This window comes from Giraffa tippelskirchi, chromosome 8 (genome assembly GCF_054371585.1).
Source record: "Giraffa tippelskirchi isolate mGirTip1 chromosome 8, T2T-mGirTip1v1.2.pri, whole genome shotgun sequence".
Lineage (NCBI taxonomy): Eukaryota > Metazoa > Chordata > Mammalia > Artiodactyla > Giraffidae > Giraffa > Giraffa tippelskirchi.
The window spans coordinates 144,741,651-144,765,000 of NC_137282.1; the positions used below are offsets into that span (position 1 = coordinate 144,741,651).

Genomic DNA, 23,350 nt, shown 5'->3' on the forward strand with positions numbered 1-23,350 from the left:
AGGCTGTATATTGTCACCCTGTTTATTTAAATTATATGCAGAGTACATCATGAGAAATGCTGGGCTGGAGGAAGCACAAGCTGGAATCAAGATTGCCAGGAGAAATATCAATAACCTCAGATACGCAGATGACACCACCCTTATGGCAGAAAGTGAAGAAGAACTAAAGAGCCTCTTGATGAAAGTGAAAGAGGAGAGTGAAAAAGTTGGCTTAAAGTTCAACATTCAGAAAACTAAGATCATGGCATCTGGTCCCATCACTTCATGGCAAATAGATGGGGAAACAGTGGAAACAGTGGCTGACTTTATTTTAGGGGGCTCCAAAATCACTGCGGATGCTGATTGCAGCCACGAAATTAAAAGACGCTTACTCCTTGGAAGGAAAGTTATGACCAACCTAGACAGCATATTAAAAAACAGAGACATTACTTTGCCAACAAAGGTCAATCTAGTCAAGGCTATGGTTTTTCCAGTAGTCATGTATGGATGTGAGAGTTGGACTATAAAGAAAGCTGAGTGCCAAAGAATTGATGCTTTTGAACTGTGGTGTTGGAGAAGACTCTTCAGAGTCCAAGGGACTGCAAGGAGATCCAACCAGTCCATCCTAAAGGAGATCAGTCCTGGGTGTTCATTGGAAGGACTGATGTTGAAGCTGAAACTCCAATACTTTGGCCACCTGATGTGAAGAGCTGACTCACCTGAAAATGCCCTGATGCTGGGAAAGATTGAGGGCAGGAGGAGAAGGGGACGACAGAGGATGAGATGGTTGGATGGCATCATTGACTCAATGGATATGGGTTTGGGTGGACTCTGGGAGTTGGTGGTGCACAGGGAGGCCTGGCGTGCTGCAGTTCATGGGATTGCAAAGAGTCGGACAAGACTGAGCGACTGAACTGAACTGAACACAACTAAAGAAATTAAGTAAAACCATTTCCTTTGTGATCCAACTATATATGGACAATAACATTACACCTAATGGTCTTGTCCTGGGGCCCAAAAGCAGTGATGGGTATGACTGAAGATGGATCTGCCAGTTGTACTTTTTTCTTACTCTTAACTTACTGGGTTCCCAGTTATTCTCCAGTGGGCAGTGATCATCCATGTGGTGGGTCATACCTGGTGCGGTGGAAATAAAAAATGATCCATGAAGGAAAATATGGAAATAAATCACCAAGTCTTGGCAATTTATAATCCACTCCAGGCCTTGGGCATAAGGGAATCAGTGGCAGCTAAGCAGAACATTGTTGATCCCTGCATTATTGATGACAAATAAGGGAAAGTTCAGGGTCATTGGTCAAAGTCAGGCTGAGTACTTAGGGTGAAATTGATTCCAGGACTTTATTCCTGGAATCAAAGACTGCACTTGTACCATGGGGGTGTGTTTTACCTCTGCGTAGTCAGGAGAAAAGCACCAGACCCAAGTTATATAAAATTAGCAGAGGAAAACTGGTTGTCATTTGAGGAAGAAGGAGCACACAGCTGATGAAGAGACCCAAGTACGATGTATTGGCTTGATGCCCTTTACGTATGTAGTGGCAAGTCAGGAAGTCCTAGGCTCAGGTGTCAGGTTCCCTCCTGGTCCCATACCTGAAACCAGATAAATGGAGCTTGAAGTTATTTTTGTTTCAATTTGGTGAGGACCATTTCCTTCAAACTCCATGTGGTCTCAATTCTGTACTTTTTCCTTCCTTTCCTGAACTTGCACTCAACTGTTCCTCCTTTCCTTCTCTCTCATTTGTTGTTGCTGCTGTTGTTTAGTTGTTAAGCCATATTCAATTCTTTTGTGACCCCCTGGACTGTTGCCCACCAGGCTCCTTTGTCCATGGGTTTTCCCAGGCCCACTGGAGTGGGTTGCCATTTCCTTCTCCATCTCTCTGCTTATGTCTTCCCTTTTGTCCACCAACACTCTCATCTCCTTTCTCATTGTCTTCCATTCTTTTTTCCTCTTCTCTCTGCTCCTCTTCCCCTTCTGCTGTTACCCAGCATCTCTCAACTGGACACTTTCTCCTTTGTGTTCCTTCCTCTAGGACAAGGTGGAATCATATAAATCCACCTCTGCCTCTGCCCAACAGGTGGAGATTCCCCACCATTCAAGGTCTTTCTCTAATGTTTTTCTTCCATAGTTTATCTTGACTTCATCTCATTCAAATACTGGAATGACCAGCAGTTGAAGAAATGAGTGTGGCCATGGTTGTAAGTAAAGCTTCTGGGATTCAACATATATTTTTTGAGCCTCTCTAAGAGAGAGTCAAGCAAGCAGTGACGGAGTAGGCAGCTGAAGTGGAAGACAAGTTAAGACTAAGTAGTGCTTGCCATTATTCTGTAGGTTTCTGAAGACAGCTGGAGCAGAGAAAATAAGATATTCCTGTCCCAGGAAGCCCAGAGGGTGAGAATGGTCGTGAGATCATCTCTGGTGGCTTTTTTTGTTTTGTTTGTTTGTTTTCTGGTGGCTTTTGACTAGTTTCTGCTTTGCGAATGTTTCAGTAGGTGAAACACTCTTGAAGAAAAAGATGAGCACACATAGCAGAGGATGGTTTCGATCCATCGACCTCTGGGTTATGGGCCCAGCACGCTTCCGCTGCGCCACTCTGCTTACACTAGGTGGTGGTGTAGTGAATATTTTTCAACCTTGATTCTTTCGCATTTCCCCAACACTTCCAAGTTTAATATCGTCATTTTCTTTGTCTTCTTTTCACCATTCTCTTTCTTCATCTGTCTCCTCTGTGCTTTTCGCTTTCTTTCTGGCCCTTATAGTCCGTGTCATTCTCAAAATATTAATGTCACACGATCTCTAGTTTGCAGTCCTCACAAATCTTCAACCCCTTCTTTCTTCAAGAGTATGACAATCATTCCCTTTGGATCAGGAATTATGATAGCTAGGTAGGGAATAATGATGGCTAGAATGTTGGCTTTCCAGAACAAGAACTCAGCAAAGCCTTTTAAAACCTTTCAAGAGTCAGTTTCTCCCTCACCCAAAGCCCTTTCCTCTGGATTTCCTCTTGGTCCTTCCTGCCTTTCTCCTTTTTTCTCCTTTCCCTCCTTCCAAGCATGTACTTAGATGCATCAGGCAAAAATGGACAAATCTCGTGTTCAGCTTGAGTTACTCCCCCTTCCTGGGTGCTACACAGATTTCTTTTGCTCTGCTGCTCTCGATTATTGGAGACTCCAAAATAAGGCTCCATTTTGCCAAATCCCCCTTCTTGAGAGGTTCAGAGCCAACTGCGACTCCTTCCCTCCACACCCCAACCTGGAGTCATCTAGCTCTGCTCTCTGTTTTCAGAGGTCTAGTTATATGGCAAGTTTGTTTGAATGTGGTCTCATTGCTCAGAAACTGAGAGACTTAGGAATTAAGATAGTCCCCTAGGGACTCAATAGGTCCTGAACTGAAAATGAAAGCTCCCACCAAGGGTAGGGACAAGGCCCTTTTCTGCAATGAGGATTTTGCCACCAACTCTGGGACAAGTTTTCTCTAAGGCAGGCGTGGTTTGTGGCAGCAAGAAGTCAAACCTCAGAAGATGCTGACTGGTTTCCTCCTTGAGCTGTCCTTCATCCTTTATATATCCTTTTCTGAATTTTGCTGGAGAAGGAAATGGCAACCCACTCCAGTACTCTTGCCTGGAAAATCCTATGGATGGAGAAGCCTGGTTGGCTAGAGTTGATGGGATCACAAAGAGTCGGACATGACTGAGCGACTTCACTTCACTTCTGAATTTTGCAGATCACTTGCCTTGTCTCAAGTAGATTCTTGGAGTTTTTGCTCTTTTCCTTATTTGCCACAGAAGCTTCAGACCTAGTGTTGGCAACCCAAGACAATGTCTCAGTGGGGAGGCAGGGGTCATCACTTCTATATCTGTATCCACTGCCAATATTCTCCTGCCAGCATTAACAGAATACAGTCTTCTTCTGGAAGAGGTTCGCTTTGGCCTATGCACCTGTGCTTCAGTCACTTTCTCAGAAATGGAGAGGTTTGAGCCCAGACCTGAAAGCTTCAGATGCAGGAAGGGTGTAACACCATTATGGCTAGGGACTTTGCCGTTGCTAGGGCCAGTTTTACCCTGCCAAAATCTCTGCCCAAGTTTCTAATCACGTGCTGATTTGCCACCTGTCTATCCCCATTAGTGAAATGTCTCTTCGTGTCTTCTATCCATGTTCTAATTGGATTGTTGAGGTTTTTAAAAAATTTGTTGTTTCCAGAATTCTTGTGCATTTGCAAGATACTGTCTTTTGTTAGGTATATGGTGTGCAAATATTTCCTCCCAATTTGCAGCTTGTTTTTTCAACCCCTTAATAGTGTCTTTAAAAAAAATAATAATTTTGTTTATTTATTTGTTTTTGGCTGTGCTGGGTATTCATTTCTGCTTGGGCTTTCTCTAGTTGCAGTGAGCCATGCTGCTGCTGCTGCTGCTACTAAGTCGCTTCAGTTGTGTCCGACTCTGCAACCCCATAGATGGCAGCCCACCAGGCTCCTCTGTCCCTGGGATTCTCCAGGCAAGAACACTGGAGTGGGTTGCCATTTCCTTCTCCAATGCATGAAAGCGAAAAGGGAAAGTGAAGTCACTCAGTCGTGTCTGACTCTTAGCAACCCCATGGACTGCAGCCTACCAGGCTCCTCTGTCCATGGGATTTTCCAGGCAAGAGTATTGGAGTGGGTCCCCAGTGCCTTCTCCGTAGTGAGCCATGGGTTATTCTTTAATTGCGGCCTGCAGGCTTCTTATTGTGGTGGATTCTCTTGTTGCAGAGCATGGATTCCAGAGTGCTGGACTTCAGTAGTTGCGGCATATGGGCTCAGTACTTGAGACTCCTGGGCTCTGGAGCACAGGCTCAATAGTGGTGCGGCTTAGTTGCTCTGCGGCATGTGGAATCTCTCTGGATCACAGGTTGAACCCATGTCTTCTGCGTTGACAGGCAGATTCTTTACCACTGAGACACCAGGGAAACCCAATGGTGTCTTTTGTGGAGTAAAAGTTTTAAATTTTGAGGAGGTCCAATTTTTTCCTTTTAAGGATTGGGGTTTGGTATCAAGTCTAAAGGATGAAGATTCTGAAGATCTCCTACGTTATTCTCTGAAAGTTTTATAGTTTTACATTTTAGTTTGTGATTTATTCTAATTTTATGTATGGAATGAGGTCTAGATCAACATCAAAAAAAGGTTTTTGTTTTTGCCTATGAATGTCCAATTGCTCCTGCATCATTTGTTGAAAAGGCTATCTCTCTCTCTTTCAGTGAATTTTTTTTTTTGTACTGTTGTCAAAAAATCAATTGGGTATATTTTGTAGAGGTCAGAATATATTTTTAATGGAAGGAAATAACTAAGACAATCACTAAACATTAGTTTGCTAAAATTTGCTTAAAATAAAGAGTGGATTGAATACTATACATAAAAAATAATAATATATACTCTGGAATGTTATACAAAAATTTATTTCACTGTGGAGAGAAAGTGAACAGCTAGAACATGGATAGAAGATAGATTTTATTCATTGCATATAACCTCAATATCATTTGAACTTCATATCATGATTATTATGTTTAATTATTATAAATATTAAAATTCTTAATAGGCAAGGGAAATAAACTTTATATCAGTTGATCACTGCCTTTTGGTAGAGATAGTTTTCCAGTCAAGAATTTTGCTTTCTTTAGATAGCATTTACTTATGGCTCTTTACCCCATAAACATGCTGGAGTTGTGTGAAGCAAGCATGGAGTTATTGATAGATTTCCCTCAGACAAATAAAAATATGTGTGTTAGAGATATACAGGTTATGTTACATATGAGAAAAGAAATCCATGAAAAGGTAAAAATTCCATAGAGAAGCAAGTAGGATTTTGAAAGTAAGAAACACCAAGGTATCTCTGAAGTTAGGACTCTTCTCAGGGGAAAAGAAAATATATTAGGATTCAGGTCAAACCTATTGGAAAATGCAGTAATTATGACTTGGTTTTTTCTGGCAAGGGTGAGTTAATTGCAGGATTATAAGCTGGAAAGGGTAGTAACTGCCTGCATCTTGGTTAGAGTTCCTGTTTGTATTTGGACTTGCAACTCCAGAATTTGTCAAAAAGCATAGTATTAAGAAGAAATTATTTCACAGGTGACTACCACGTAGTTGGCAGGATTCGAACCTGCGCGGGGAGACCCCAATGGATTTCTAGTCCATCGCCTTAACCACTCGGCCACAACTACACAGTAAGATAACATGGTATGAGAATAAATAGCCATGCTGAAGCTTAGCTTTCATAAAATTAAATCACATACCAGAAAGATTGAGTCACATATCAGAAAGTATATTTGCAGTTAATATGACCATTCTTTGATGTCATTTGAGTGACTCTCATGCTGTTACACCATATTACCAGGGAAAGCAGTATCTTCAGAACTGGAAAGAGACCTCATTTGATGGGTTATTGGAGTGAGATCAGTGTCTGCTCTGTCAGCCTCTGGTGGAGATTCATGAAATAGACCACAAAGTGGAACAAACTTTAACATTCACTTCAGAATTACATGTAATAGCAATGATTAAAACAAACAAACACACTAGAACTTAAGTCCACACACAGTGAGGATAGTGATTTTCAATAAAACTTTCTTCCCTGGTATAGTAGTAAGTGAGACTCCGTCATTGGGAAGACAGATGTTGGGTTCACGTCAGACAAATCTATTAAGACAGTTAGAAGGAATTTGTTTGGACCTCACATATCTTTTCATAGTCATTTTATGTGTTCCCAAAACAACAAAATAGAGTTAACAAATTGTTCTCATTCTATGGTCATAAAGTTATTTTTTTTTAATTAGTTTTTTAATCTATTTTTTAACTTTACAATATTGTATTTGTTTTGCTATACATTGACATGAATCCACCATGGGTGTACATGTTTTCCCCTTCCAGAACCCCCTTCCCAGGTCATGAAGTTATTAAGACAGAGACCCTCAAATTATTTTTTGCCTCAAAATCCCATGGTAAAATAAAACTTGTTCACCCTGTCACAGAGAGATTGGCCCTGACTGGAAGCTAACAGCTGTAGAAACCATGTCAGGGATTCATAAATACTGTTAGAGAACATAGACATGAGACTAAGAACCCTCTGCATTGAAGAGTCTCCTTTATGTTACAAAACTATTTTCAACTAATAAGTATTTTTAACTAACAAATGTTACTAAACTGTAATTAAGCAAAAAGTTGCTGAAGAAATATCACCTTTGAAATATGGCTATGTGAGTCATTAACCTCAATTTTGTAAATTAGGAAGCCAAAGTTCACTCATGCCTGAAGCTATAATCCCAGTCAAACCAGTTCTTAGAGCGTCCCTTTTTCAGAGGGATATGGGTGTGGGTTTCTCAGTACACATTTGGGACACTAGAATGAAACATCTGTAGGTCCAACAGAATGGAATGGAACCTTGTTCAACCAAAGGTTATTAGAACCTCTTATCTCAGTTCCCTTTCAATCCCTACTCTAAGATCTCCACTGAGAAGAAGCCCTTGATTTGTGCTAGTCTCCCTTTCTTGTTGAAAAAGGAAGCATGCAAAAGGGAAACAGATGCTAGACAACTTTATTCTCTTAATTCTTAATGAATATTCTGAATTCCATTTTTCCAATTTCCATTTACTGCTGTTGCTACTTTTCATTTCAAAGTCATAGATGTCTCATAGTAGCATTTAATTTAGGATGTTCTGTTGCTTCTGAAAGACTAACAGATATAGCAAAAGAAATACCAAAAATTCATAAAATATATAAGGAAAATGATGGATTAATCGGCCAACTACTTTTTTTAGACTTTTAAATGATGCCAAGAAAACAAAAGAGATGAAAGGATGTGCTAAAGGGATGTACTATTAAAAGGACACACAGCAATTAGATTCATAAATGGGGTTAGTTTCTACTACATTAGTTTATGTAATCTAAAGTGATGACTTAACCAGTTCATTTCTTCAAAAACACATATGCTAGCAGGCAGAATGATGAATATAGAAGTAGTTTCATATGAGACATATAAACAAAGATATATGGGAGCACTAATATTACCATTGCATTTTCTTAAACAATGTTATGGCAAAGACACTATAAGGAGCACTGAAGAAGGGGAATGAAGGATGGAACTTGAGGACTTTTCAAAGGAGGAGACATAGACAGGTAATCTTTGAGGATGCACAGGATTTCAGGAGGTGAAGAACCTAGGAGTGACAACACTGGATAAGCTAATAATCAGTTTTACATTTGAGGAACTCTATCTTGACTTTAAGGTTGCACCTTGACTTTAAGGACAGCAAGTCCAGCCAATCAGAGATGAATGATTCCCAGGACTGAAACAAATGTAAAAAGACATGGTGAAGGAGGCTCATGGACTTTCTGGCCTCTGCCTTCCTAGAAATAGAAACTTTGGAGGTTTGACAGTGCTCCTGATGCTGAAACAGGAGCTATTTGTGATGCTGGGAAAGAGCTCTCCCCCTACCATGCTGGAAGAGGAGCTGGGAGCAGGACTCACTGGGCTTTCACAGACACGCCTGAGTAAGTTAGGAAAGAGTGCCCTGAAATAGCAAGTTTACTTACAGCAGCACTAGCTCCAAAAGCTCCAAGAAGTGCACGCCAAGAAGACTTCTATGTTGGACCATAACCTATTGTTTTCAGTGTTGACCCTCCCTTGGTTTCAATCGTCTATCAACTCAGTTGTATTTTCTCTTCACACTCTAAATCTGTGATGTCCAATACTTTAGCCTCTTGTGACATGTGACTATTGAGCACTTGGTCCTACTTGAGCTCTAAGTGAAAGATACACAGCTGACTTTTAAGATTTTGTATGAAAAAAACAAACTAAACTATCACACTGTCAACTTTTCAAATTTCTTACATATTGAAATGATATTTTGAATATGTTGGGTTAAAATAAATATATTATTAAAATGAATTATGCCTATCTCTTTTTACTTTTTAATATGGCTACTAGAAAATTTTTAATTAAATCAGTGGCTCAGATTTATTTCAATTGGATATGTACTTCCTAATCTACATTCTGTGTTGCAGTTGCTGTAATTCTTGTTTTTCTTACACTGTTCACCAGTTTTATTTTTGGTTTTACTTCCCTTGTTTATAAGAAATTTCAGTGATTTAAAACTAAAGAGAAAGGGATTTCCCTGGTGGTCCGGTGGTTAAGACTCCATGCTCCCAATGCAGGTGGCTTGGTTTCCACCCCTGGTTGGGGAACTAAAATCCCATATGCTACAGGGTGTAGCCAAAAAGAAAAAAAAAAAATGTAATGAGAAAAGTTCTAGAATCCTAACAGCAGCATTCAGAAACCAGATTATAGGCTATTCCACAAAGCAAGATTCTGTGTAATGGTCAGTCCTGGCTCAGGATCTCTATTCCAGCCCCCAGATCTGGAGCTTCATTTTCCATGGGATTCCTCCAAAAAGCAGTATCTGGAAAAAGAAGAACTTCTGCTTATACTATCAATATTCTCTCTAAGGGATCTTTTTGAACAAATTTTTATTTTTAAATTCTGTACATCGATGTCCTGTGGGTCACTTTGCACAACTCTAAAGTTAGGAATTGTTTCCACAGAAGGGCCTTAACATTTCATGACTTTGACATTCTAGAATTTTATTTAGTTTCTGAGAGTCAAAGCAAACTGTATGCTGAATTTAAGAGATGGAGAGATGAGAAATGATGCATTTTGCAAAGAAATATCAAGTTCATCCTCTGGAAATCCAGGTCTTAATAGCCAAAACCAAGTTATTTTCATCAAGCAGGCCCTGCTCAGCAAAGAGGACTTATCACAACTCAACATCACTGACCCTCCTGAGGTTGCAACTCGATGTTTTTTTTACCATACTTCATTTCTCTGAACACATGTGTGAAAGAGGAAATTATCTGGCATTTAATCAATGAATATGGAATGCATTGGGTTTAAGAAAAATTAACAGATGCATTCTTGAGATGCACCAAAGTATGACAGCTGTGCAGATCTCCACAAGAGAGGTGAGGATCAGTCCCATTAAATTGCCAAGTGATATAATCAAATTTTCCTAGGAACTCCCAGAAAGGCACTCAAGTGTGGTTGACATTGCTTTAACACTTCAATACATTAACTCACATATGTTAATGACCCAATGGGATTTTGCATCTGAACTCTGTGACCAGAATGAGTCAAAACCTCATCTCAGTTTTAGCTCCTCTCTCTTTACCAGCATCCTGGACCCCAGGACAAGTTAGTCTGGCATAATGTTGTCGATTTTTTTGGTTTGGCTACCAAAAGAATGGCTTAAATAATTTCTTCAGTTATGTAGTGGCTTGCCTATTAAAAACTAGTTTGGATTCATGACCATAGCTGTGAGTTCTGGCTTTCACTTATATGTGATCCAAGATTACGTGGAGTTTCCTTTTGTACATGAACAAGGACATACATGACTGGAGAAGAGTCCTGATAAAGGGGAAAGGTTTCTGCCAAGTTTTTTCTTTAGGAAAGGCTGCATTCTAAGCAGGATTTTGACTGAAGGAAAGAGGAAGGTACCATCAAAGCCTGGGCTCTTCTAGTGGTGAAAGAAAGCACCATTAGGGCTGTGGTCGAATTACTTAAAATTAATAGTAAATTAGACCCCATACTGAGGTTTGGGGATATAATCCGTGTGCTTCCAGCGGCGAGGAGCCTTTCACCGGCAACATAAAGAGCCAGGTTGGAGAACAATCCAGCTTCTCTCTTTAAGGTAACAGCATTCTTCCCCAACTGGCTATGTCTCAATAGAGAAGAGAGTCGTAGTCGGCAGGATTCGAACCTGCGCGGGGAGACCCCAATGGATTTCTAGTCCATCGCCTTAACCACTCGGCCACGACTACTTAGGCAGTAGTAATGTCATTGGTCTAAGTAGCTGTAGAGAACTTCAGTTCTTTTCAGAATGTCACATCTTCTATCAAAGTGTATTTTTATTAAGCAGTTTCTTGCTCTTTGGCATCATTTCGACACATAGGCTATTGTGTCAAATAGGTAGGTAACACTTCCTCCTCAAACTGCAAGGATACTTTATTCTGATGGTCTGAAGGGAGGAGACGAATGTTTTGTTGTTTGCTTTTTTATTGCTTCCTTTGCTGTGCAGAAGCTTTTTAATTTGATATAGTTCTACTTTTTTATTTTTGCTTTTGTTGCTTTTATTTTTGTGCCAAATCCAAAAAAAATCATCACAAAGACCTATGTCAAGGAGCTTAAAATGACTTACAGATTTGAAAGTAAGATCTAAAACCATAAAACCATTGGAATGGGAGGAAATATTTGCAAACCATATATCTGATATGGATTTAATATCCAAAATATAGAAAGAACTCATACAAGTGAAAGGCAAGAAAACCATCTGATTTTAAAATGGATAGAAGATCTGAATAAATCTGTCTTCCAAAGACATACATATGGCCAACAGGTACATGAAAAGATGCTCAACATCATTAATCATCAGATGAATGCAAATCAAAACTACAATGAGATATCATCTCACATCTGTTATAATGCCTATTATCCAGAAAACAAGAAATAACAAATATTGGCAAGGATGGGGACCTCTGTGCACTGTTGGTGGGAAGATAAGTTGGTGCAGCCACAATGGAAAATGTATGGAGATTGCTCAAAAAATTAAAAATAGAACTATCATATGATCCAGCAATTTCACTTCTGGATATTTATCTGAAGAAAATGAAAACATTAATTTGAAAAGTATATATGCACTCCCATGTCATTGCAGCACTGTTTACAACAGCCAAGGTATGAAAACCTCTGTCCATCAATGGATGAAGGAATAAAGAGGTTATAGTATATATACAATGAAATATTATTCAGCCATAAAAAAGAATAAAATTTTGCCGTCTATTGCAACATGGATGGACCTTGAAGGAATGATGCTAAGTAAAATAAGCCAGACAGGAAAGACAAATACCTTTTATATGTGGAATCTAAAAAAAGAAAAAATAACAAGTTTATAGATACAGAGAACAGATGAGTAGTTACCAAAGGTAAAGGTGGGCTAGGGCAAGTGGGAGAAATGGAGGAAGGAGATCAAAAAGGTAAATATTTTTTTAAAAAAATTTAGGGATGTATCCACTACCATCAAACCTTTCTACAGAGGACAGGTACTAGAGAACTTCCCAAGGACCCTGGCTCTCTCTTCACCAATCTATTTCTTAGGGGTTTTTTTAAGGAAGCCCTCCAGGGAGATAATAGAGGGAAGATAAGTGGGTGTCACATGTGATAAATCCATTGCAAGTTCCCTATGTGTTTTAAAACAATCTAAGATATAGATATCTTTCTCTACCTCATAACAAAGAAATCTTTGCTTCTTCATTTACTGTAGTTCTACTGACTTCAGGTTACAGTCAACTTACTATGCACACTGTTATAATTCCCAGCTGTTCTAGCTAACACACTAACTTCAGATTCTCCATTAAGTGTACCCATATTGATAAATTTGATTTAGTTATACATTGTGTTTCTTTTTTCCTGATCTAGCACTCCCCCCCCACACTACTCTGGTTTCCTTTTGATATGAATTAGCATTATATTACAATTCTTTCAGCATGTAAAATGGAAATATTTAGTGATTCCCTGAGTCCTATAGTCAGTACAAGGTGGTGGGGGTAGGTTTTGAAAAAAATCAATATCCTCAAGCAAGGTAACTACTTCATGTGAGATTTTTACCTGGTTTTTAAGCAAGGATAGGCTGCTACTGCTGCTGCTAAGTCGCTTCAGTCGTGTCCGACTCTGCGTGACCCCATAGATGGCAGCCCACCAGGCTCCTCTGTCCCTGGGATTCTCCAGACAAGAACACTGGAGTGGGTTGCCATTTCCTTCTCCAATGCATGAAAGTGAAAAGTGAAAGTGAAGTTGCTCTGTCGAGTCCAACTCTTTGCAACCCCCATGGACTTTAGCCTACCAGGCTCCTCTGTCCATGGGATTTTCCAGGCAAGAGTACTGGAGTGGGTTGTCATTTCCTTCTCCAAGGATAGGCTAGTGTTTTGGAATAGAGGGTAGGCTGCTTCTGCTGGCAAGAATATTTTTAGGAAGGAAGCATCACTGACCGTGGTACTTGAATTGATCCAAATACACCAAAATGTCCCCTTTCCATTCTCAGGTACCCTTCTTTCCGAAGAATAAGGAGGAGGGGTGGGTGAAGAGAGGAAGAGAGAAGAGAAAAAGGGGGGAAAGAGAGCCCTAGTGTTTGTGAAGTGTCTTCCTTAAGAGCACGGGTATTTGTGGAGTGTCTTCCTTAAGCACGGTACTTACCATGGTAAAACATAGCAAAGAAGACCTTACCTTCTTTTACATAAAGTAAAGAGATTGAGGTACAGAGTAGTTTTACATCTTGAAAATTACACAGTTAGACATTCACAGAGTTAAGAATTCAGTCCCAGAGTGTCTCTGTTTCCCATCCTACCATGCTGGTTCCACTGTGCCAGCAGAAGTAGAAGGTAGCTCCCTGAGGACTCCACTGCCTATAGCAGTTGTTGATATTGTTAGGTTGTTTCTCCATTTTTTGAAATCGAGTATTGGAGTTGAATTAGTAAATGTTTTTATTATGGAGTCCTATATTTTAAAATAGTATTGTGGACATCCTTAGTATAGGAATCAGTGCCAACTGAGGTCCTTTGTACCTATCAAGTTTTCATGGCTTTATAAGTAAATGAACTCAGGGAAGGTGAGAAAAAGTGTACCTACAACGAAGGGTTTTGAGGCCCCAGGGATATACATCGACTAGGAAGCAGTCTCTGATAATGGCATTCATGCAGGACTCTGCATAAACTGTATCTTTGGTAGACATGAAAATATGGCCTTTCCCTAAACTTCTAAAGAGTTAAGATTTCAAATTACAATCAGGCAGTTGGTGTCTTCATAAAAGCAGTTTATCTGTTAGGCTGAAGTATCAGCAAACATAAGAACATAACAAAGAAAGAAAAGGTATGGGTAGGTCGCTTTTCCCCCTTTATTTTAGCAATTTGCTTTTCCAGATTGCTCACTAACATCTATTGGTAACTGAAAATTCAGCTAAGAAAAAAATAGATAGCTAAAATGAGAATAAGAATTTCAGCTATTAACATAGAATGAAAAATCTCTTTAATATGCTTTATATGTTGAAATACTATGAATCAATTAAAGTGTGGGTGGATTTTCACTATTTCAAGGGCTTCAATAATTAATAATGTGGGAAAACAGTAATTTGTGTGTATTTTATGTAATATTAATAATTAGTAAAAATTCAATTAGTTAATATAAAATTAATATAACGAGATCATTCTTTAGCTAATAGCAGTAGAAAGAACATCATGCATATACCCAACGAGCATTTATAACATTTTCGTTAGAATACGATGAAGAATAACAAGGATGTGACTGCATCTTAAATCTTTTTTTTTCATCTTAAATCTTTACTTCTAGAATATTTTAAAAACAAAAAACTAGTTTTACTTTTGGCTTTGAAGTTGTACTTTAAAATTCTTCCTATTTGGTATCAAGACAATTTAAAACAGAATGTATACTTGGCCATTTTAAACTTTCACAAGATAGAAAAACTCCAAAATGATGTACTAAAGTCTATAGAGAAAAGGCAAAATGTGAATTGCGGATTCCCTGTCAACTCTCCCTAAAAGGAGAACTGGAAAGACAAGTAAATGAAGTCAGAAAGTAGAAACACCTAGGTTCCACCGAGATTTGAACTCGGATCGCTGGATTCAGAGTCCAGAGTGCTAACCATTACACCATGGAACCCCACGGCTAGCAGGCTTGGTAGCACTCCTTCCTGATACCATATAGTTTCAGTTCTGCCATAACACGTCCTCTGAGAAGCCGAAATTTGCATCCTAATCCTTGTTTTCTCTATCTGCCTCCATAGCACACACATCTTTTCTTGCGCGCACCAGAGCCCTAGTGCAAAACTCAAGAGCAAATAGGTTTCTCGGGATAGAAGTGGTGCTTTCTCGCGCGCCTCTCTGCTTTTTCTGCAGCTCGCGGGGCGGCTCTCCGCGCGACCACAGTCAGCCGGGCTGCGCAGATGCAGTGGCCGGAGCTCCGATACGGTGTTTGCAGAGCCGCGCTCCCTGCTGGCGTTGTCATAGGAGCGGCGGGGCTTGCTGCATCCCGAGTGTTTGCCCCGAGTTCTCGACTTCGAACGTAAGGGACGTTCTTGGAAGTTGAATTTCGTGATACATAAATTGTGAATGACTTCATTTGACGTGGTGTGCCAACCAGTCCTGGAGTTGTGGCAGGGGCGGACCGGGGGCGGAGAGAGTGGGATGCCAAGAGATGACTTCTGTTTCTCGGAACGCTTCCACCTCGTGGAGACCAAGGGTAAAGCACTTTGAATGTTTTCAAAACAGGGTTTTGTAACTTGGTTCTCACTGAGAAAGCTATTGTTCAGTCGCTCAGTGTCCGACTGTTAGCGACCCCATGGACTGCAGCACACCAGGCTTCCCTGACCTTCACTAAACCCCTGTCCCGAAGTTTGCTCATACTCATGTCCATTGAGTCGGTGATGCCATCCAACCACCTCTGTCGCCCCCTTCTCCTCTTGCCCTCAATCTTTCCCAGCTTCAGGGTCTTTTCCAATGAGTTGGCTCTTTGCATCACGTAGCCAAAGTATGAGTTTCAGCTTCAGCATCAGTCCTTCCAATGAATCGTTAGGGTTGATTTCCTTCAGGATTTACTGGTTTGATCTCTTTGAGGTCTTCTCCAGCACCACAGTTCCAAAGCTGTGACCTACCTCTTTCATGGGCAGTGAAGTTTTCCTGATGTCAAGCAGGAGACGTGAGAGGACTGTTTATTGCCTTAGGGGAATGCAACAGCAGGAGATGGAAGAATCCAGACTGTCAACCCAAAGGGTTGAGGAGAAAAGCAAACGTCTTTACTAAAAGTAAATAACTGTAGCTATGCGGATTTGAACCTTCCCAACAAAAGCCCCGGAGAAGTATCGGCATTCAGCCAAGACAGTTTGAGTTGCATAAAGATGTCTGAAATACGGAAGAAATACTTCCAGGTTGAAGAGGCTGCACTGTACCTGCCCCCTCTACCTAGTGTAACATCTCCTGGCAGTAGCAGTTGTCTCCTCCACAACTCCAGATACTGCCAGACATGCCTAATGCCAGAAGGTGATTCCACCCCCTGGGTTCTGATTTCCCACTAGAGACACCCAGATTTAAGTTCTCATGAGGTCTCTCTTTCCTGGTTATCCCTTCCCACCACCAACTATAATGCATTTCTGAAAAGATATTTACTAACTTCATAAATGATTTAGTTTAGTCAGGTAGAGCTTTCTAGAGTGGAAATCACTTTATCTTAGAACTTGGTGACTCCTTTGTCTTCTAGATATTGCTGTGGTGATGAAGTTAAATGCCATTCTTAAATAATGTAGACACTTGGGTATATTCTTGGTCTTTGTCGTTCATGTTGAGAAATAGGTGGAAATTTTAGGTCTGCTGAATTTTGGGGGGCATTTATAAGTAATTGTCACCCTTTATTTTCTTTGTTGTCTTGTCCTGGAACACTTTCAATCAGACATAGTTGGACTTCCTAGAATGAGCTTTTAATTTATCTACCATTATCCTATTTTCCATCTTTCTTTTCTCTTCCTCTTTATGAGAAAATTTTCCAACTTTATCTTCCAACTCTTCCATCAAACTTTTTCCTTTCATCACAGTTTTTAAAAATTTCAAGAGTTCTTGTTCTCTTGATGCTCTTGCAAAAATAACAGCATCCTATTATTGTCCCATAGGTGCAAAATGTTCTCTTATTTCTCTGAGAAAATTAATAATAGTTTTTTTCCCTTCTGTTATTTACTAGTTTCTAGTTCCATCAGGCTCTTTCTTCTATTTATTTGCTTTGGTACATATCTTTCCTCAGAATTCGAGTGGCCCCTTAGCAGTCCAATCCTATTTAAGAGGTAGCCTGCAAAACCTAATTGGTATTATGAACCTGATACACCAGTAGATGGACCCATTTTAGACTGATTGTATATGACAAACCATTGCAATCAGGATGCCTGATATGTCCTCTGTGGTTTTGTTTTTCCATGACAGTTTTCTCAGAGAGTGATTTCCTTTAATCTTGGTTTTTTTTTTTTCCCAATTCTTATTAGCTTTTCCAAGGATCTGATATATCCTTTACAGATGTTAATACCTTTATAACTGGTAGCTTTCCACCTTGCAGACAGCAAGGTTTCAGCTTTTTTCACTCTAACTCAGTTACTATTCATCGAACTCTTTTCTGCCTCCCCAAATGTTGCTGGTAATTGTAATGTTCACCTCAATCCATGTTCCAGCCTCCATAGTACAGAGTTGTCTATGGGAATAAGTTACCCAGCCAGCATCTATATCTACATCTCAATTTGCATAACAATCTGCATAACAGTTTGCATCTCAGGGTGGCTGAGTGATCAGTCATAACTAACAGATTATGAATGCAAAAGTAACATGTACCCCTAGACTTTAAAGAAGCGTGGACTTTCTTCAGCCTTACGAGATAGCAGATCCTTAAGACAGAAGAAGCCTGGGTCCCTGAATCACCACAAGGGCAAAAATGGGCTCCCCTTTCTTTGCTGACTCAAAAGTCTACAATGGACTCTTACATGAGTAAGAACTAAATCTCAATTGCATCAAGATACTGAAATTTGGGGAAGCAAATAATGTTTCTTACCATCTGTCATTTTCTTTCATGCTCTTTTCATCATTGTGGGATTACTTCTTTTTTAATTATTTTTATTGTTAACTTATTAGCATCATAAGAAAACAAAGATAAAGCCCTGGGTTTCACCATTGTAGCAAACATAATCCCTTTGAAAATGACCACTTGAGCTAAATGTTTGATTACAGAGTAATATGAAAGCCTTGTATCTAGAGGTTGTATTTCTCTTGTTCCAGCAATAAAATCACTATTTCTGCTTTTTCATTTTTAAAACTTGAGTAATGATGTCTGCTTCACATTAGAAAAACAAAGAAAAAAAAATAACCCACAATCACACAACCAAGAAACCACACTAGGAACACTTCAGTGTATTTTCTCTCACCCTCAAATATTTTACATAATTGAGGTCATATAGCATATACATTTTTTATCCTACTCTTTTCATTTAACATTATATCTTGTGCTTTTTCCCTGAGCCATTCACAACTTCTTACAAAATATTGTCTTTAATGGCTTGGTAATATTCTTCCAGGTATATATAACCCAAGTTATATAATCATCCCTCTCTCCATTGTTGGAAATGTTTATTTTATTGTTATAACTAAAAGTATCATATATGTCTTTGCACATAAACGATTTCCTTTAGTTTGGATTACCTCCCTAGGAGAGTTTTCTCCAAAATTAGTTTACTGTATGAAAGGGAGTAACTACTGGATGGATCAAAAAGTTCGTTCAAGTTTTACAGAAATGCCTGAATGAACATTTTGACCAACCCAATATTTGTATGATGCTCTCTGGTGGAATTTAGAAGTGCTAAAGTGGCAAGAAGGATCTTGTTTCAAGCATAAACAGACAGGAGCAATGCTTCATAGGGCTGTCTTAACAAATTACCATTAAAGTGGGTGGCTTAAGACAGCAGTAATTTATTCTTTCCCAGTTCCAGAGGCCAGAAATCTAAATTAAAGTTGTGTGCAAATTGGTTCTAGAAGGTCTGAAGGAGAATCTGTTTCATGGCTCTCTCCTAGCTTCTGGTGGTTGCTAAAAATCCCTGTAGTTCCTTGATTTGCAACTGCATTATTCCAATCTCTGCCTCCCTCTCACATGGCCTTTGTACCTGTGTGTCTATTTTTATGTGTGTTTCAAATCTTCCTCTCCTTATAAGGACCCTATCATTGGATTTAGGGCCTTAATCCAGTATGACTTCATCTTAACTTGATATTCTTGGCAAAGACTATACCCAAAGTCATATTCACAGGTACCTCAGCTTAGGATTTCAACATTTCTTATTGGGTGACACAGTTCAACCCACCACAGGAAAAACTGTCTCTTTGCCTGCCCTAAATGACAAGATACGGGAGAGCTTTAGTTATGAGAGTTTGAGGGCCTCAGCCATGAAAGGCATTCTCCCTTTGTATCTGAAAGTCTGTCTAAATCTACTTGATGGTGCTTTTGGCAAAGTACTTCAACTCTCAGAAGTCAATCCTATAGTCCTAAATTCCTCATTAAAAATAAAAAAAGGAAAAAGAATCCAGTTCTACAGGGTTTCATTGAGTTAAGTCTCTAAATCCACAATCCTATTAATACAGTTAGTCTGGCATTCATGACCTCGTGTATTACACACATGGTCATGTGGGTTATTTTATTTTATTGGTTTGTTTTTCTATACCGTGGCTGTCCTCAAGCTGTTACATAAGCTGCTTTTCCCTAAGGCTCCTGGGCTGCGGGCTTTCCTCTCAGGGGAAGAAGAAAAGGAGTGAGGAGTTGAAGGTTTTCCCAGCATGAGGGTTGAAGATCTTCCCAGCATCTTTTTCTTCAGCTCCTGGACCTTCCCCATTCTCTCACCCCGCACTCTGGCTCAAATCGGGTTTCAAACACTTCTCTTAAGACAGGGAAAGGTCAACGCAGTTGAAGGTTATCGGAGATACTTCTGTTTTAGAGCTTAACGCTGAAAGCAAACGCGACTGACTGCACGCTTTCCAATTTCCCCAAATTTCTTCCAACCCGTTTCCAGTCCCATTGGCACTTGCAGGTGTGAGACTATTAGGGTCACCCTCAGTTCTAGGGCATAGAAAATTCGAATCCCTTATCTTAGAATGATTCTTTGAATTCCATCTTCCTCCACTGAATTTCTATTTGCTATGGATGACTTATTTCATCTGAACGTGAGAAGTCTCGAATGGGCTTAGGAAATTCTTTGTTACCACGCCAGTTACACACCAAAACAACTTTCACTATGCTTTGGTGCCTAGTGATTAAATGGCATACCACTCGCTGTACCTTCAAACTCATTAACAATAAAACACTTCCAGCAGGTAGTCGTGGCCGAGTGGTTAAGGCGATGGACTTGAAATCCATTGGGGTTTCCCCGCGCAGGTTCGAATCCTGCCGACTACGGTTTTATCCGCACAAGGAGGGTTACCGAAGATTCTCACGTCAATGACACAATCAACTGAAACCACTCTGCAGTCACTCAACTCAGGTCGAACAACCTGCCAATTCCAGGGACTAATAGCGTCTGAAACATTGACATCAGTCTGAAATGCAGCAGTAAATCTACTACTGTGTGAAGATAATATTAATCCTGATTTGAGAAAGGCAACTTACTTTTCCTTATTTACTGGTCATGCCAACTTGGGTCCTCAGCATCAAACTCAGATTCCATCCTCTTCTAGGGTGGAGGTGCTTTCACAGCTGCTATCTGTTCTAGGGAACTCAAGATTTATAAAAATAGTATATTCTCTAACAGCTACGATTTTTGAACCCTTACTACAGGCACTGAAATGGCATTACATGGACTGTGTCACTTAATCATCAGTTTAACCCAATCAGGTAGATAATATTAGCACCATTTTAAAGATGAAGAAACAGGACTGACTTGCACAATAACGCACTGTAAAATGGTATCTGAACCATCAGCATCCTTTTAAAAATTTTTGTTGGAGTATAGTTGATTTACAATGTTGTGCTAGTTTCTGCTGTACAGCAAAAGTGATTCAGTTATATATATATACATTTATCAATTCTTTTTAAGATTCTTTTCCCATATAGGTCATTACAGAGTATGGAATAGTTTCCTGTGCTACACAGTAGTGTATATATGTCAATTTCAATTTTCCAATTTATCCACCCTCACCCCAACAATCTGGTAACCACAAGTTTGTTTCTTACATTTGTGACTCTATTTCTGTTTTTTAAATTAGTTCATTTGTACCTTTTTTTAGATCCCACATATAAGCAATATCATATATTTAATCTTACTTCACTTAATATGATAATCTCCATATCCATCCATGTTGCTGCAAATGGCATTGCTTATTTCTTTTTCATGACTGAGTATTCCATGGTATATATACACCACATCTTCTTCATCCAGTCCTCTGCTGATGCACATTTATGTTGCTTCCATGCCTTAGTTATTGTAAACAGTGCTGTGGTGAACACCGAGGTGCATGTGTCCTTTTGGATTATAGTTTTCTCTGGATTTATGCCCAGGAATGGGATTGCTGGATCATATTGTAGTTTACTTGTAGTTTTTGAAGGACCCTCATAATACTCTTCTCCATAGTGGTTGTCACCCTGCTTATTCAACTTATTTGCAGAGTACATCATGAGAAATGTGGGGCTGGAGGAAGCACAAGCCGGAATCAAGATTGCCGGGAGAAATACCAATAACTTCAGATATGCAGATGACACCACCCTTATGGCAGAAAGTGAAGAAGAACTAAAGAGCCTCTTGTTAAAAGTGAAAGAGGAGAGTGAAAAAGTTGGCTTAAAGCTCAACATTCAGAAAACTAAGATCATGGCACCCGGTCCCATCACTTCATGGCAGATAGATGGGCCAACAGTGGAAACAGTGGCTGACTTTGTTTTTCTGGGCTCCAAAATCACTGCAGATGGTGACTGCAGCCATGAAATTAAAAGACGCTTACCCCTTGGAAGGAAAGTTATGACCAACCTAGACAGCATATTAGATGTTGAAAGCTTTTATTTATTTATTTTTTTAAATAAATTTATTTATTTTAGTTGGGGGCTAATTACTTTACAATATTGTAATAGTTTTTGCCATACATTGACATGAATCAGCCATGGGTTTACATGTGTTCCCCTTCCTGGACCCCCCACCCACCTCCCTCCCCATCCCATCCCTCTGGGTCATCCCATTGCCCCGGCCCTGAGCCCTTGTCTCATGCATCGAACATGGAATGGTGTTCTGTTTCACATATGATAATATACATGTTTCAATGCTATTCTCCCAGAACGTCCCACCCTCACCTTCTCCCTCAGAGTCCATAAAATTGTTCTATGCATCTGTGTCTCTTATTCTGTCTCGCATATAGGGTTATCGTTACCATCTTTCAAATTCCATATATATGCATTAGTATACTGTATTGTTGTTTTTCTTTCTGGCTTACTTCACTCTGTATAATGGGCTCCAGTTTCATCCATCTCAGTAGAACCGATTCAAATGTATTTTTTTAATGGCTGAGTAATATTCCATTGTGTATATGTACCACAGCTTCCTTATCCATTCGTCTGCTGATGGACATCTAGGTTGCTTCCATGTCCTGGCTATTGTAAACAGTGCTGCGATGAACATTGGGGTACACGCGTCTCTTTCAATTCTGGTTTCCTCGGTGTGTATGCCCAGCAGTGGGATTGCTGGGTCATATGGCAGTTCTATTCCCAGTTTTTTAAGGAATCTCCACACTGTTCTCCATAGTGGCTGTACTAGTTTGCATTCCCACCAACAGTGTAAGAGGGTTCCCTTTTCTCCACACCCTCTCCAGCATTTATTGCTTGTAGACTTTTGGATAGCAGCCATTCTGACTGGTGTGAAATGTTAGACAGCATATTAAAAAGCAGAGACATTACTTTGCCAACAAAGGTTCATCTAGTCAAGGCTATGGTTTTTCCAGTGGTCATGTATGGATGTGAGAGTTGGACTATAAAGAAAGCTGAGTGTCAAAGAATTGAAGCTTTTGAACTGGTGTTGGAGAAGACTCTTGAGCGTCCCTTGAACTGCAAGGAGATCCAACCAGTCCATCCTAAAGGAGATCAGTCCTGGGTGTTCATTGGAAGGACTGATGTTGAAGCTGAAACTCCAATACTTTGGCCACCTAATGCGAAGAGCTGACTCATTTGAAAAGACCCTGATGCTGGGAAAGATTGAGGGCAGGAGGAGAAGGGGACGACAGAGGATGAGATGGTTGGATGGCATCATCGACTCGATAGACATGGGTTTAGGTGGACTCAGGGAGTCGGTGATGGACAGGGAGGCCTGGCGTGCTGCAGTTCATGGGACTGAGTGACTTAACTGAACTGATAGTGGTTGTACCAAGTTACAGTCCTCCCAACAATGTAGGAGGTTCCCCTTTTCCCCACTCCCTCAACAAACAAGCATTGATTGTAGATTTTTTGATGATGGTCATTCTCACTGGCATGAGGTGATACCTCATTGTACTTTTGATTTGCATTTTTCTGATAATTAGGATGTTGAGCATCTTTTCATGTGCTTTTTGACCATCCGTATGTCTTCTTTGAAGAAATGTCTATTTAGATCTGCTCATTTTTTGACTTTTTTTGTGTGTCAACTTTATTAAATGTGGTTGTAAACATTTATTGGGGTTTTACAGTCAATTCAGGGAACAAATATGAATTCAGAAACTCAGTACTTTGATTCCCATGCAGAAGAAAGTGGGGAAATAAGA

General features: G+C 39.8%; 1 long non-coding RNA gene and 5 other non-coding genes across 6 annotated transcripts in view; 1 reads left to right on the plus strand and 5 right to left on the minus strand.

Moving 5' to 3' along the window:
- LOC145518513 (uncharacterized) overlaps positions 1 to 23,350 on the minus strand; it is a 59,995-nt gene that overhangs the window by 12,366 nt on the left and 24,279 nt on the right. The window lies entirely within an intron of this gene.
- TRNAM-CAU (transfer RNA methionine (anticodon CAU)) lies at positions 2,522 to 2,593 on the minus strand. The gene has a single exon. It is a non-coding gene; the product is annotated as a tRNA-Met (tRNA).
- On the minus strand, positions 6,102 to 6,183 carry TRNAS-AGA (transfer RNA serine (anticodon AGA)). The gene has a single exon. It is a non-coding gene; the product is annotated as a tRNA-Ser (tRNA).
- TRNAS-AGA (transfer RNA serine (anticodon AGA)) lies at positions 10,747 to 10,828 on the minus strand. The gene has a single exon. It is a non-coding gene; the product is annotated as a tRNA-Ser (tRNA).
- TRNAQ-CUG (transfer RNA glutamine (anticodon CUG)) lies at positions 14,664 to 14,735 on the minus strand. Its single transcript has one exon. It is a non-coding gene; the product is annotated as a tRNA-Gln (tRNA).
- On the plus strand, positions 19,955 to 20,036 carry TRNAS-UGA (transfer RNA serine (anticodon UGA)). The gene has a single exon. It is a non-coding gene; the product is annotated as a tRNA-Ser (tRNA).